At 36.5% G+C, this 14,914-nt stretch overlaps 1 long non-coding RNA gene across 1 annotated transcript; it reads right to left on the bottom strand.

The window, feature by feature from the left end:
- Positions 1 to 7,127: 7,127 nt before the first annotated feature.
- On the bottom strand, positions 7,128 to 12,820 carry LOC128031677 (uncharacterized). The gene is made up of 7 exons (XR_008188128.1): positions 12,656 to 12,820; positions 12,415 to 12,559; positions 12,089 to 12,254; positions 9,761 to 9,873; positions 8,663 to 8,778; positions 8,452 to 8,567; positions 7,128 to 7,821 (listed from the first exon to the last, which is right to left on the bottom strand). It is a non-coding gene; the product is annotated as an uncharacterized LOC128031677 (long non-coding RNA).
- Between the last annotated feature and the right edge of the window lie 2,094 nt (positions 12,821 to 14,914).

The following is a 14,914-nucleotide window of genomic DNA, read 5'->3' as shown; positions in this document are numbered from 1 at the left end:
AAATCGGCATATTAGCATCATTAATGGCTGTTGAAAATTCAGCTTTGCCAGTTCATTGGACTTCAATTGAACTATTGAATATTACCAAGGACATGGATTAGCCAGGACATTTTTAAATAACTACAATTGTATTCATATGAAAGAAGAAAATCATATACATCTAGGAAGGCTTGAGGGTGAGCAAATCATGGGGTACTTTTTCCTTCCTTTTTTCCTCCCATTGTTCAATGAAACCCCATGTGGCTCTTGGGGGTCCTCAGACACCAGTATGAGAATCCCTCTTAGAGTGAAGATAAAAGAAGAGGATGTGTTTTGACTGATACCTCTGCTGGCGCTGAGGTTCTGCAAGACCATCTCAGCAGCTCCAGGTTCATGAAGGCGAGCCTGCTGATACAGCAGCCTCTGCTTTTCCATCTCTTTTTTCTAAGACAATTAATTAGTTACTCAATCAATTCACCAAGAAATAAAACAAGCCAACTGTTTCTCCGTCTATTATTCCTGAAGCCAATCATTGATCAGGTAATTAATGAACCCACAGTACATAACTGTGTCAGCATCCTCAGCCTTTTCTCCTACGGTTAAACAGAAAACAATTTCCAATTTCCTTCATTTCCATTGCTCACCTCAAATTATTTCAGGCTATCTTCTTCCTGGTCTTCCTCACTTTGGCAACTCTGCAATGCAGAGTTACAGTTCAGCTTGAATGCTGAATGCGTTTTGCAGCAAAAAGGAAAAAACTTCCTCAGAAAGTCCGAGCAGTGCATCTTACCTTGGCCATTATGTCAGCATAGCACAAGTAAAGGTCATCCTTCTCAAGTTTACTTTTGAGACAAGTGACAAGAGTGAACCAGGTGGGTTTCAATGTGTTTTATTACTTTATCATTTTCAGACATAGTCCCAGGGGAAAGACTAAAATTTAAATCAGTATGAGATATTTATTTTACATTTTATATATCAGCCATCTCCTTGTATATTAATCTAAGAATGCAACGAGAAACAAAGCAAATTGAATATACTGTAAAAATTTATTGATAGAAAACTGTTCTAATTTCTTCAATATTTGTGTGTGCTATATTTTTCCTGATTTATCTTAATGACATGTTCATTTGCAATCACCCATGCTAGCCAAATATCTTATTGGCCTTTTATGAGACAAGTTGGCCAGGTTGCTTCAAACGTGAAACACTTGCTAAATTGATGTTGCAAATGGTTTTAGTTAGCCTTGATCTACACGCAAACACAATCAAATGCAAGAATCAATCACACTAAAACACACACATACAGACCTCCTCTCAGTCAAGGCACTTTAACAGAAGAGATTGAGAAGCTGACGGAGAGGATCAATGTTGTTTCTCTGCTCTGCTCCCTCCTTTAGGATCTCTACATGAGCCGCTTTCTGATGGGGATAAAAGTATTCCTATCACTATAAAAATAAAAAAGCTCATTAGTTCTATCTGGAAATTTCTTTGGATTCTTACAATCTGAGGTTCACTTTACTAGATGAGACTGTCCCATTTTGTTCTAAAACATAAATGATAAAGTTACGGTACTTTTCAAAAGTTATTGTTTTTATTAATTATTATTACAGTTTAATATAACTCTTTTCCATTTTAATTGGGCTACAAATACGTCATGATTAAACAGCTCAACTGGGGAACACAGCCAATAAGAAACACTCACAGCTAAAACCTTAATAAGTCTGCTCTGCCTTCAGCCAGGCCAGGCTCTCTCATAACCCTGCAGGAAAAGGTTCACCACTCAGTGCCTGCAGAAAAAGACAAATCTCATGTTAAAAACGAACTACTGTTGGTTTCAGCCAAATGAAACATAAGGGAGATGACAGAATGTCCTCTTTATCTGAATTAGTTCAACATTGCAGCTCTCAAGTATTTGCTGCCTTCAGCTTTTATAACTTCTGTAATTCATAATGCAATATGGAGAGCAAATGGACTTGTCATAAACCTCTTTGCAGCAAACCTGGGGAAATGGTACAAAGGAACCATTTTCAAACAAGCAACTACAGGCCGTTTCCTCTGCTTAGACAACATCTTATGCCACACTGCCCTCTCCATCTTCTCAGGCCGCTCCATCGAACAGAAACACAACTTTGTGTCAACAATTTACTCGAAAGGAACCATAAAAACACCAGAAATGAGCAAAAATCTCTACCAAACTGCACTGGTTCATGTTTGAATGTATTAGTGGCATGACCTTAAAAATCGAATAGTCCACATCCATTCAGATATCGACATACATATGTGTGTCATTAATTATCATTTGCCGCAATTCACTGTCAGTCTAACCTGATCCAGATGGAAAAGAACACGAGCGATGTTACTGATGTCTACTGTTTTTTTCCTGGAAAAAAGAAAAAAGAAAAGTGAGGTTAGGAGGCTCAAATAGCATTTTACAGGACTTTATTGGCTCTTTCACAAGTTGTCTTCTAACTCACCTGTTGCAGGTTGTTGTGAATGTACGCTCTGACCTCATCTTCTATATCCCTCTAGAAGCAGATGAATGTTTCAGTTGTCAAGGAAAAGCATTACAATATTTTCAAGATGATGAATGGATTGATTTTGCAAACACTGTCACTGATCAGAAAGAACAGACGTACCTGAGAGGAATGGCTTTTGGCATGACTGACCAGGCCCTGATCACCATGGCAACACCCATTCATGGCGATCAAGGGGAGTTTTTTTTTTTTTTTTTTGGTGCCGTCACAATGAGAGAGGTGTGTATGGAGTAACAATCACTCGACTGCTTCACCTTTCTCCTCTCCTGGCTGCACACCCTTCCCTAATAGAAAATCATACAATTTAGTTTCATTCAATATTATTGAACAGCATATTTGGGTTGAATAATGACATGGGTGTTTATTAAAGTCCCTACAGGCCTCTAAGTTTACAGACCAAAGATGAATTCATTTTTAAAGAACAGTGTAAAAAAGGGCAAAGTATACTTGCACAAAGGGTACAAAAGTATGTCAATAAATGTAAATTTTTTTTACCTTAAAAATAAACACTAACCATAAAAAAATGTTGTACATGAACAATTTGTTTTGTGTTGTTCTTTTTTTATCATGAGATTTTTTTTCCCGAGTTCATTTTATAACACTAGTCAGACAAAGAATGATAATATCCTTTTTTCTTATTACATTATTTGAATCTAATGTTCGATCATTGACATGTAAATGTGGGTGACCATTTGCCATGCGATGGATTTCTAATGGCAGAAAATCTAATATTTTGGAATTAATATATTTTGGATCCCTGCACCTAGTAAGAAAAAAATACATATTGTGGCCACAAATTTCATTCAAACTATTTATAATTCATGGCCAACTTCTATTAATTTGTTTACTTGTTTTAGTTAAATTACAGCCATATTGTACTAATTTGTTTTCTCATTTCAATTTAGTTAATTTAAGGCCACAGTTAAAACAAAAAAAAAGAGGAATACATGAGTATAATATGGCCAAATATAACAAATTTCTAATCTGTGACCACAATATCTATTTTTTCTTTCACGTGTCATGTGTGGGTTTAGAATATTTCAGTCATTTTTCAGGACATTGATGACATGAATATTAAATCATCATAAATATCATAAACATGACAGGAGTTGCTCAAATGGGATTTAGCCCAAAAAAATGAAGACTTCAGCTACAAGGGAGAAAAGCTTCTCAGCATCTGTGTCCACCTCTCTCACCCAACTCATTCTGATGATACCAAAAATTAAGCAGATTAACCATTGGTGAATTTTAAACTGAAAACAGGTTGAATACTGCACTGCTTCTCACCTGTGGATGTCTATAAATGGAATGAGTAAAAGGTAAAATGTGTAGATATCTTGGACCAGCATAGTAAAACCTTTCCTCGATGTCTAACCCCTTCTCCGAGACATTGCCACGCCCCTCTGCCTTCAAATGCTCCTCCTCCAGGAGCACTGACTCCGCCCTCTTAACTTTTCCATCAAAGGCAGGTGATGAGAGGCTAGCCAAATACTAAAAGAAATGCTCTGCTATTTATGGCATTTGTGGTTATATCTGTACTTTTCAATGTAATTTGGTAATTGTTACAAATTACAAAGTTTGTACAGCACTTCTTTTTTTGTAAAACAGATGCTCCAATGACATTCAAATCTCCATAATCTAGTAATTCACTTCTCTAATGGGACCAACTCACCTGCGAGATGTTTCATCCAAGCACTGTCTGCAGTGCCCAGGTGGGCGGGGATGATGGAAAGGATGTGACCCAGTAGGGCATTTGCATGCTGGGGTGTGACAAAGGAAGAACAGCCCTCCTGGGATCCTTGGTTTACCAGCCTCCGAGACATGAGCTAATAACTATGGTGCACGCAAATTTCATAAGGAAAAACTGAACAATAAATAATAACAACAATAAATAATCAGAATAAAATAATAAGAGCCAAACACCCAAAGTACGTAATAATCCGGACAACATAAAAACATTTCCTTGCCATCATGTCTGACCTATATGCTGTTTTTTTTTTTCTTCATAGAACATAGATTATTTACTTTCATTTATTTTCAATACAAGTGATAGTGATCATGTCAGAAAAGCCACAAAAACTGACAACAACAAAAAACTATTAAAGCACCATAAATTGTTAATGAGAAGAAATGTTTATTGAGCAACAAATCAGTATATTAGAATGATTTCTGAATGATCACATGACACTGAAGACTAAAGGCTGAAAATTAGCTTTGCCAGAACATAAATAATTTACATTTTAAAATTATATATTAAATACATAACAAAAACTAGAATGCAGTTATTTAAATTTTTTATTAAATATTATTTCACAACATTACTGTTTTTATTTATTTTAATGTAAGCATAGAGTACATTTTTAAAAAGTCTTACAGACCCTCAAACTTCAGTAGTGTAAATAGACATCATATCACTGCAGAAGACTTGATATACTGCACAGTGCAAAGTATAGACTACTTTTAAGGTGATTTTATTATGAGTTTTTGTTTGTTTATGGAATTGACAGGCATGGAATAAAAAAAATAAAAGTTGCATTTACATTTCTTTTTGTTCCAATGAAAAACGTACATCATGGCTTTGGAACAACATGACAACAAATACTGCCAGGAGTTTGATTTTGGAGTAAATAATACCTAAGTGGCAATGTTACCTCTCAACGAATGTACCACTCCAGGTGCCCAGAATATATAAACAGCTGAGGATCCTGTAGCAACAAGAGTGCACTTCATCCACTAAAAGAAAAAATAAATCATAGATTTAAGAAAAGAAAATGGGGCAATACAATGCAAAAAAAACAGGACCTGCTCCTTGTCCACTGTGATCTTGCAAAGGGTCTGTGCAAGGAGGCTCAGTGGGGGGGGGGGGGTTACTTGTGTAAACCCCAAGGCCAGCTGGAGGCTGCTCAGCAGAGTCTTCTGCATCAGAAGATGATATCCCCTCCTCCGGTGCTGCCATCAACATCTTATCCTCTTCAGGAGCCCCAAAAGAAACACAGGGGCCACCACTGGACGGATTGGCACCATAATACAGGAAATCGATGGAGCTACGCTGTGAGGTGCAGGACTTCTGAAGAGGCTGGCCCAGTGGAACATTCTTGACAGTGATCCTCAGGTCTCCCTTGTCCCTAACCAATGCGGCCCCAATATCTTTATGGTCAGAGGAACCAGACTGAGTAGAGCTAGAGAGAAGCCTCATAATGAACGAGAGCCTCAACCTCAGTGTAGCCATGGACATGAACAATCCACAGAAGCCATCTCAGCATGATTTCGGCCCAGACAAGTGAGACAGCGATTGTGTCCATCATCAGACATAAGAAAACTACGACACCCAGAAGCACACAGTCAAAAAGACATTTCGAAAGACACTCGATAATACAAGTTGTAGGAAATTGCTCTTTTAAACTTTAAAGCAGCCAAGAATCATCTGCAAAGTGAAAGCTTCTTCATTTCTTAATGATTTTTCTTGATTAGAGAGAGCTCATGAAGTGACCAGCTTCTTAAAAGCAGAAGTTTATAATATAAGTAAAATTTAATTACATTAAATAAAAAATAATAACCAGATTCTAACTGTTTTTCCGTAATATTTCCTCCAAACTTCCTTTGAATGAACAGCCTACATTTAGTAATCTTTTTTAGTTAGAATATTTGGCTGGAATAGTTGAATTATATTCATATATTTTAGTATTTTGTTAATTATAAATAATAAAATTGTATTTGACCTGTTTTTATCTATTTTTTATTCTGATTTTTAAATAGATTATACCATGTTTAGATATTTCTCAAATGATCAGTAGACAAAAAGGTCCCCCACAGTGAAGGACCTACAATTAATTTTATAATTTCTTCTATAACACTGCACCGAACATGCGGAGTAAAATTACCTAACTTCAATCCAGGGACAGTGCCAGGATTTGTAGGCAGCTCACCAAAGCAAGGGCATCACCTCCTAAGAGGAAATATGGCACTGAGCTCAATTCAATCCAGCCAGTAAAAAGCACCAGTTCCTGATTTATGTTTTCAAGGGAGAGGGGGTTAACAAAAGTAATGAGGTATGCAGCACTTCAAGACTGGGCTGAGTGAACAATGGCAGTGGATAAGACTGAGAGTGTATGAGATGAATACAAAGTGCATCTAAATTAAAAGTGTTGAAGTCAAATGAATTCTTTCAAAAATAGGTAAAAGTACTTGAAATTCATTTGCTGTGTATCCAAAAAAGGATTACATGCTGAGATGCTAGCAATCTTCTTTTTATTACAAAGTGCAAAAAACAAAAAGAAAAGTGTATAATAAAGTGACATCTTGACAGCCATCTTAGACTCCAAATAGCGTGGATGCACAATAATGCAAGTTTTCAGTTACTGATGTCATTGCATAAATGCTCTGTACTTAGTCACCCATGATTTATTCCATGAGCTAAAGCTTTCAAATGGGGTGTTAAACTGAGTAGTATTTATATGGTCATGTGATCTTAACATGGCAGGCCCCATAAGGGGACCCACTCCATTTAAAATAAAGCAGCTTTTATAAAATGACTGAGGATCATTGTCTTATGTAAGAAAAACCTGACCCACATAATCACATGCAAATGTATGGCAGCCTGTCATCACAAATTACCTTGTGACCATCTCTTTTTCTTTATTGGTGGACTGGCAGCCATCAATAAGTGAACACACTGCAGTGGAGAGGAAGTAGAGATTGTGATTTTTGAAGTATTGATCTAATAGTGGAAATACAACCTGGGACAGAAAGAAAAAGGAGGCTTGCATACAGACTAAACGGCATGCAGCATATTGTCTCAGAACAGGGATGGATAGCAAAAACAAAAACATGAGGTCTAATCAATAATGGGATCAGCAGAGACATGACCCACAGAGATGTCTCTATGAACAGCACAAAAGCCCTAATTATCTGCAACTACACAAATTTACCATGACAACTGTGGTTCAATTACAAAAAAATGTGCAAATGTTTATCACAAAGCTTTGAACAAGCTGAGATGTTAGCTTGGTTATCACTCAAGATACAATAAATAATTCCAATATACAAACTAAACATCTGTAGTGTCTAAAATAATCCAAAAATCTATTTAACTTGGATAATTATTTGGGGTTCAAATCAGGCAGTTGTATAAATATGTCTGTCATTCTGACTCATTTGGCTGCTATGGTGTAATGAATACACATTGATATCAGTTCTGTTCCAAATGTTTGACCTGCAGTAAAGATAACTGACCTTAATAAAGAAATTAGTTTGACACTCATGGGGAACATTCTCAGCCTTGAAAATCTGCCCTCGAGCCCGAGCAACCTCTGCAAAACACAACACATATAAATTAAATGAGCAAATTTCAATGCAAAACATTAACATGCTTCAGACACATAGCTGAAATCAACTGATATCATGATCATTTTAGGGAATAGTTTGCCAATAAAAAAATAAATAAAAAACTATTCACTTGCCAGCAAGGCAACTCACTATAGCTGTTTAATGGAAGTGTAACTGTAAGTTGTTTACATTTTTAATAGCTTAAGTTAAACATTACATCACTGATTCCCACTTCTATATATTGAACATAACGTTCATATTTGTATATCAACGATGGCTCTATGAATGCTGGATAGATTTTAAGGCAGACTGAATTACATACAGGAAATGTTGGTCTGTCCCTCTCATAACACTATTATATCAAGCTTCCAATTTGATTATATAAAAAGAGATCAGCTTATTTATTTTTATTTTTTCATGAGAATTTGGAAAGGCATGAAGATGATTAAATAACACAATTTTCATTTTTGTCTAAACTGACCTTGGAACAGCCCTTTCAGATTAGTGAGGCCTTGAAATTACAGGGCAGTTAGATAAAAAGACAAGACAGATGTGCAAATAAACAATTGGGGAGAAGTGGAGTGGAAGAACAGGGGAATGTGTTTGTGTCTAACCCAGCTCTGGTAACTGCTCCTGGGCTTGCTCAGTGAGACAGAGGGCTTGCTGGAGCAGACCGTAAGCGAGGTGGCTTGCAGTCGCTGGGGAATCAGCATCTGCCACCTTTCTGTTCCTGTGCAGTGTGAGAATCCAGTCAGTGAAAATGAAATGGACACTTCAAAGGGATAATGCTCATTCTAGTATCCAGTAGCAGAAAAGGATCCTCACCTCCTCACTGAGTACCCACTGATGTGGAAGAACTTGAAAACATTCGGCTCTGACTCGACCCTTGTCTTTAACACTCAGAGCATCATATGGAACAAGCAGAGGGTGACTGCCCCCTCCTGGACAAAATAAGCATCAGTATTAACAGGTCCCTGTTAAAAGTGTTTTATATAAGAAAACACTTAAATGCATTATAACTAAGTAAGTGGTGGAGTTTTTAATACACTTAAATGCATTATAATTAATTCAAGTGGTGGAGTTATTAATGCCTGCTTATTATACAGCTGAGCTTTCCGCAATAGCTTACTGTGACTGGTCATTCAATGTCAAATATTTGTGCATAATGACTGCTAACTAGTTTATTTAAAATAATCTCCCACACAGATTCATGAAAGATCCATGTCTTCCAAATTACTCCTTAATCTATAGAATCTCAAACCATGTATTTATGTATTTATTTTGCAAAAAGCTGTAATAACTTTAAATAAAATGTATATTATAATATCTTTGTAATAATTGGGATAGTGCACATCAGCTTGTCATTATAGAAAATAAATAAATAACTACAAATAAAAATATATATATTATTATATAATGATTTTTTGCAACATTATAAGTTTATAAAATATTGAAAAATAGTATTTCAGTATAATAGTATATTATAGTATATAGAGTATAGAGTAATTTATTCCTGTGATGGCATACGTTTGTGGATCATTACTTTAGTTTTCAGAATCACAAGATCCTTTAAAAATCATTGCTGATTTGCTGCTCAATAAACCTTTCTTATTATTGTCAATGTTGAAAACAGTTGAGGTACATTTGATTCAAGATTATTATATAGATCAAAAGAACAGCATTTATTTTAAATAAAAATCTTTTGTAAATTAAAAATATTTTGACTGTCAATTAAGTAATAATAATTATTTTTAATGGTAGTGTATATATACACACACACCTGTATAGTGTACATCCACACACCACACACCCAGTATTCACATTTCACAGTGTTTTTGTTTCACTGTAATACGCAGGTGGTTGCAGGAACCCTAATTTATTTCACTGTATCATTTCTCACAGTGGCCCATCTGTAACACACACCTTTACTCTCCAGTTCCTGCAGTTTCCTGGCTGTCCAGATGTGATGATAATCCTCAGCCAACTGCTCTGCCATAGCCTTCAACACCAGATTGAACGTGCAGTTATTTTTAAACCTGTTAATGTACAAAACAGTCTGGTGGTATATAGGCAGCATATGAGGCAATTTCTAAAATGACTTCTAAATGACCTGATGTAATCTCCTCGTCCCTGTTGAACTGATTTATACTGTCTGGAATTCAATGAAGCTGCTTAAATACTGATCCCAGGTCAGAGTGACACTACTGATATCCACAGGCTTTGGACTGAAAGTGGATGCTTCTTCAAAAGACAGCTATTAGCATTTTAATAATGCTCCAATATTTTCTTTTTATGTTGCATTCAGACAGAGCTGTTGAAACATGTAAAACAGAGACAGAGCTGTTGAAACATGTAGAAACAAAACTGCAAGTCTTTAGGACCCCTTAACCTTTATTCTGGTGTCTACCGTTAATTAGGGGGTCCACAAATTCAAGATTTTCAGTAAATAACTGACTTAAATTTCAGATTTATTCCTCACACAAAACAATTTGACTTCAAAAGACTTGGAATATAGTGCATGAGTTGAATTGCTTTGATGATGTTTTATAACATTTTGGAGATCAAGAGCTCCATCCCCACTTATTTCCATTATCCCCACTTATTATGGAAAAAAGCACCACAGAGATTCGGCTAAAATTCCTTTGGTGTTTCATAGAGCAAAGGTCAAAAAAGGTCATATCGGCTTGAAGTGACATTATTCAAATTAGGGTGAACTTTTCCTACATATAATGCCTGTCCCCCTTACAGCATCCATGTTAACACCCGCTCGCAGGTCCAGCAGGAAACCATTCTCCAGCAGACACTGTCGTATCAAGAACTGCATGTCCTGAACTCTGTAAGACCCGCTCCAAAAACAGCACTATGGCTGTGTTCCGGACAAAATATCCAAGACATGTCAGGCTCCACCACTAGATCATCTGAGTATAACAAGCACAAAATATTTTCAACCACCAATGAATCACTTTTAGACATAAAAATCCCTACTTCCTATCTTTGCCAGTAGCCATGAACTAAATTTACTTTATTTAAAAACTGAGCGAAGACTCTCTCATTACACTGATTTCAGTTAAAAATGAAATACATTTAGAAAGATAAATCAATAGTTTTGAAAATAACGATTTTGCATCATGAATATATATTTTACGCACACACTCATATGCACCTGTGTTTACAATTGGTACTAAAAGGAATATTGATGATTCCCTCCAGATCCTCTCTGGGGACGAGAGATCTTAAGATTGCCCTGATCCGGATGGCCTCACTTCCCTACTTCTATGAGCTGCAGGCCATTTACAAACACAACAGAAACACCCATTAGCAAACCTTCAATAACTTTTCAAACCTTTAATGAAAACTGACTGTGCTTTAAAAGTAGATAAAACCAATAAGCTCTCTCCAACTAAGTCCTTTAAACACATTACAGGCTCTTATCTAGCTTTCCCAGCGGGTTTCCCAAAACATTTACATGCATCTCAGGGGCGCAATGACCCAACAGATCAATGAGAGCAGAGTAAAAGGTCATTATGGCATTTCCCATGTGGATGACATCATCATCATCATCATCAAGCGTGTCACTGGACATGCAGGTGAGAAAGAGACATGATCGAGAATTAGGAAAACAAAGACAGGATAAGATCGATTCACAGCCCTCACAGCGTCTGGTTGAAAGCACTTCACTCAGGTTGAAGCACTCAGGTTGGCGAATCAGTAGCCTCACTACCACATAGGCTTTCTCCTCAACACTCTCGCCTATATGAGGAGAATAACCAATCATATTTTTCAAAATATAAGTATAGGCTATTTTATGGGGCAGTATTGATCCCAAGATTATTAGTAAACACTAATATGCATAAACTAAATGATAAATATTTGAATGGGACTGCCACCAGTTCTGACTTCGGTTTGCCTGGAAGTAAGTGGCAAGCTCCTTGCCATTAGAAGTAAATGTCAGGGGCCCTGTTGTCGTGTCAGCCAGACAGACATCCAATCTCCAGGCCACTGTTGTTGTGACTATGGGACAAACTACTGCCCTCTGCTGCACACACCATGTAACAGCTGCTACGCTTACACTAACAAATGAATAAACACACACTAGTATTATTATTAAAAACATACTATTATATTTATTAATATTTTAATTAAGCTTTTTTGTAATTATGTTATGTGTGTGTCATTTTTTAAACATATTTCTATATAGATTCAATTTTATTTTAAAGATACAGCATCTCTTAAAGGCCCTGTGAGTCTTACCTCTCATGAACTTTGCCCCATTTTATCAGCTAGGGGTTCCACAGTATATCCAAACCCAAGAAGGATACCAAGTGCCTCCCTCATGGCATCTCTGCTAGCCAGTTTGGTCTTCTCATCCAATAGGCAAAATGGCACCAATTGGGTACTTCTCTTATACATTACATCCCTTATAAAATATATATATAGTGAGAAGCAGTGTCCTCATACTCATATAGATGGCTTCAACTGGACAAATTTGGTATTTTTATTCCAGTGATAAATAATACTTAAGATCACATTTATATTGTTTATTTTCATAAAAATACTGATACATGTTTAATTTTTACCTGCTGTGGTCCACAGCTCCAGTCCTGCTGATATACTCTCCGGCCCAAAGGTTGTGTTCAATTTGTCCGCCAGCTCTTCCTGAGCAGCTGTTAGCACAGGACTGATCCACAGGGGCAGGTCTTTATCAATCCCATAGTTCAATGTCTGGACAGGTGATGTAATCAGGATTGATTTAAAACTCAACACATTTTCAAAGTTTATATCTCAGGAGTCTTAGTGAGGAATCCTATTTTGATATACTTATTTGAAAGGTGGACACATTACACATTGTCCTCTGCAGGTTCATCAGAGAGTCCAATATGGACACCAAAAGCAAGAAGAGTCCTTCCACAACACAAAAAGAAGTATGATTAATAATGAAGAGCTAACAGTTTATTATAGGCACAATAATCGATGGCATACCTGAGGATATCCTCGCATGACTGGAAGTTATGAATTCGCTTCTGATCTGGATTTTTGGAAAACTCAACTAGACACGAGTGTACTTTTTTGCTCTCATCTTTAACCTAGCAGAAGAGATGCACATCAGAATGAGATGAAACTACTGAAAAGATGTTACTCAGTTACTTACAGGTGCGTAGGTCGAGCCCTGCTCTATTTTGTCAGTAAGCCAGAGTTCATGGAGGTTTTCTGCTAATCTTTCTCTGATCTGCTCCAGCTGTGGAGAATATTCAACCTGATAAGATGCAGATGTGAGTGCAAGGGTGTCAGACACTCATACAAGTTGATGCAAGACCGCTTGTAGCTTGAAAAAACTGCACTGATGCTAAATTTAAAATAATCACAGCATACTTAAAATTGAATGAGTACCTCGCTGGAATCCACTGGAATAGGGATAAAGGTCACTGGGCTTATTCAACAGGTACTAAGAGGTCACGATGACTTTCAGTGTGATTTCGTGTGATTTTGTCAAACAGCTCCAGCTTGCAGCAGGTTTTGGGGAGGACAGATTCAGCGCATGGAGAGAAGTCAGCTGGAGGAAGAAACCTAAACTCCCCACGTCGACCTCCAAATGCACCCTGATGATAACATACAAAACCAATCGCTATAAGGTTTTAGGATGTACAGGTCAGATTTAGGGAGATTCACTTAAAACAAAATGCAGTAGAACTGGGGAATCAGACCTTTTTTGTTTTTATTGTGTGATGAATAATGAGCAAACAAACCTACAAGTAACACAACAAGCAAAAGCAAAATCTATTCAAAGGTAACTCACTGCACTCCAGCTGAGAAGCGAACCACTGGAAATAGTAACCCATCCAGACTGAAGTTCTCCAGCATGCCTTGAACTGGCTGTCCATTGACCAGGAAGGAGATGCATGTTGAACTAAGCAACTAATGACATCATCCTCCCTTAGCAAGTGCTGATTGGGAGAGGTGACCCTCTGACCTACGTCTTAGGAAAGAATACACAAATAGTGTTTAGATTTCACTAGGCTACATTTATTTGATAAATATACAGTAAAACAGCAATATTGTGAAATATTATTATATTGTAATATATCCTGTAAAATGTAATTTAGTCCTGTGATTTTAGCAACTATTTCTGCAGTCTTCATTGTCATGTGATCCTTTAGAAATCATTTGTTTATGCTGTTTGTGCAAATGAATATTACTTATAAATAGTTCAAAAGAACTTTTATTTGAACACATCCTTGCTGAATAACTTTCGAAAAATTAAATATTTGAACAGTAGTAGTGTATGTGCTTAGTCTCCATCTTACCTGTCTAGAGCTGAAGTCCATCAAAGCCATAAAAGCTGAGGTCGTCTCCTACACTGTTTGACTCCCAACCATCACCCCCTGTGGGGGAGGGATGATACCCTTCAGTGCTGGCCCAACCCACTCACAAGTGAGTAGGCTCTGTTTTCACGAAAGGCTCCACTTTCTCAACTATATCCTCATAATACTACTTCTTGTATTGAGCATCTTACACACAGGATTATGTTTGGATGAACACTAAACAGACAAAATAATAAAATGTTCAATACTTAAATGTCCTATATTTTAATAAGCATTTACTCTCATAGTTGGTCAATATCTATATTATTTATAACAGACTAAATTGGGAAAGAAAGGGCTTTTCCATGTTTGGTAAGTTACAGTGGAGAAAGCAAGAAAAAAGAAGGAAGAAAGAAAACAAACAAAAGCACCAAATACATAAAAATTTAAATAATGAAATTGAATGATCAACTATTCATTATACAAGTAAAAACATACTAGATTATGCAAAACACTATTATGTATACATAAATACATATTTTAGACCTACAGAATGTTAATTGCACTTTATTCAAAACATTCAATAACAAATCAGATATTTGGCCTTTTCATAAGTAAGGTTTATTTCATTTATGTCAACTGTAAAACACACATTTGGCTTTCTTGTTCATAGAATTCAACAGCAGACATTCACAAATCACTTTCACATTAAAACTGATTTGATAGGTTACCAAATTGACCAAAAATCAACCAACTGCACTGTCATAGTACAATGAAT

The sequence above is a fragment of the Carassius gibelio genome, chromosome A17 (assembly GCF_023724105.1).
Source record: "Carassius gibelio isolate Cgi1373 ecotype wild population from Czech Republic chromosome A17, carGib1.2-hapl.c, whole genome shotgun sequence".
Lineage (NCBI taxonomy): Eukaryota > Metazoa > Chordata > Actinopteri > Cypriniformes > Cyprinidae > Carassius > Carassius gibelio.
This window is presented reverse-complemented; position numbering and strand designations above follow the sequence as displayed.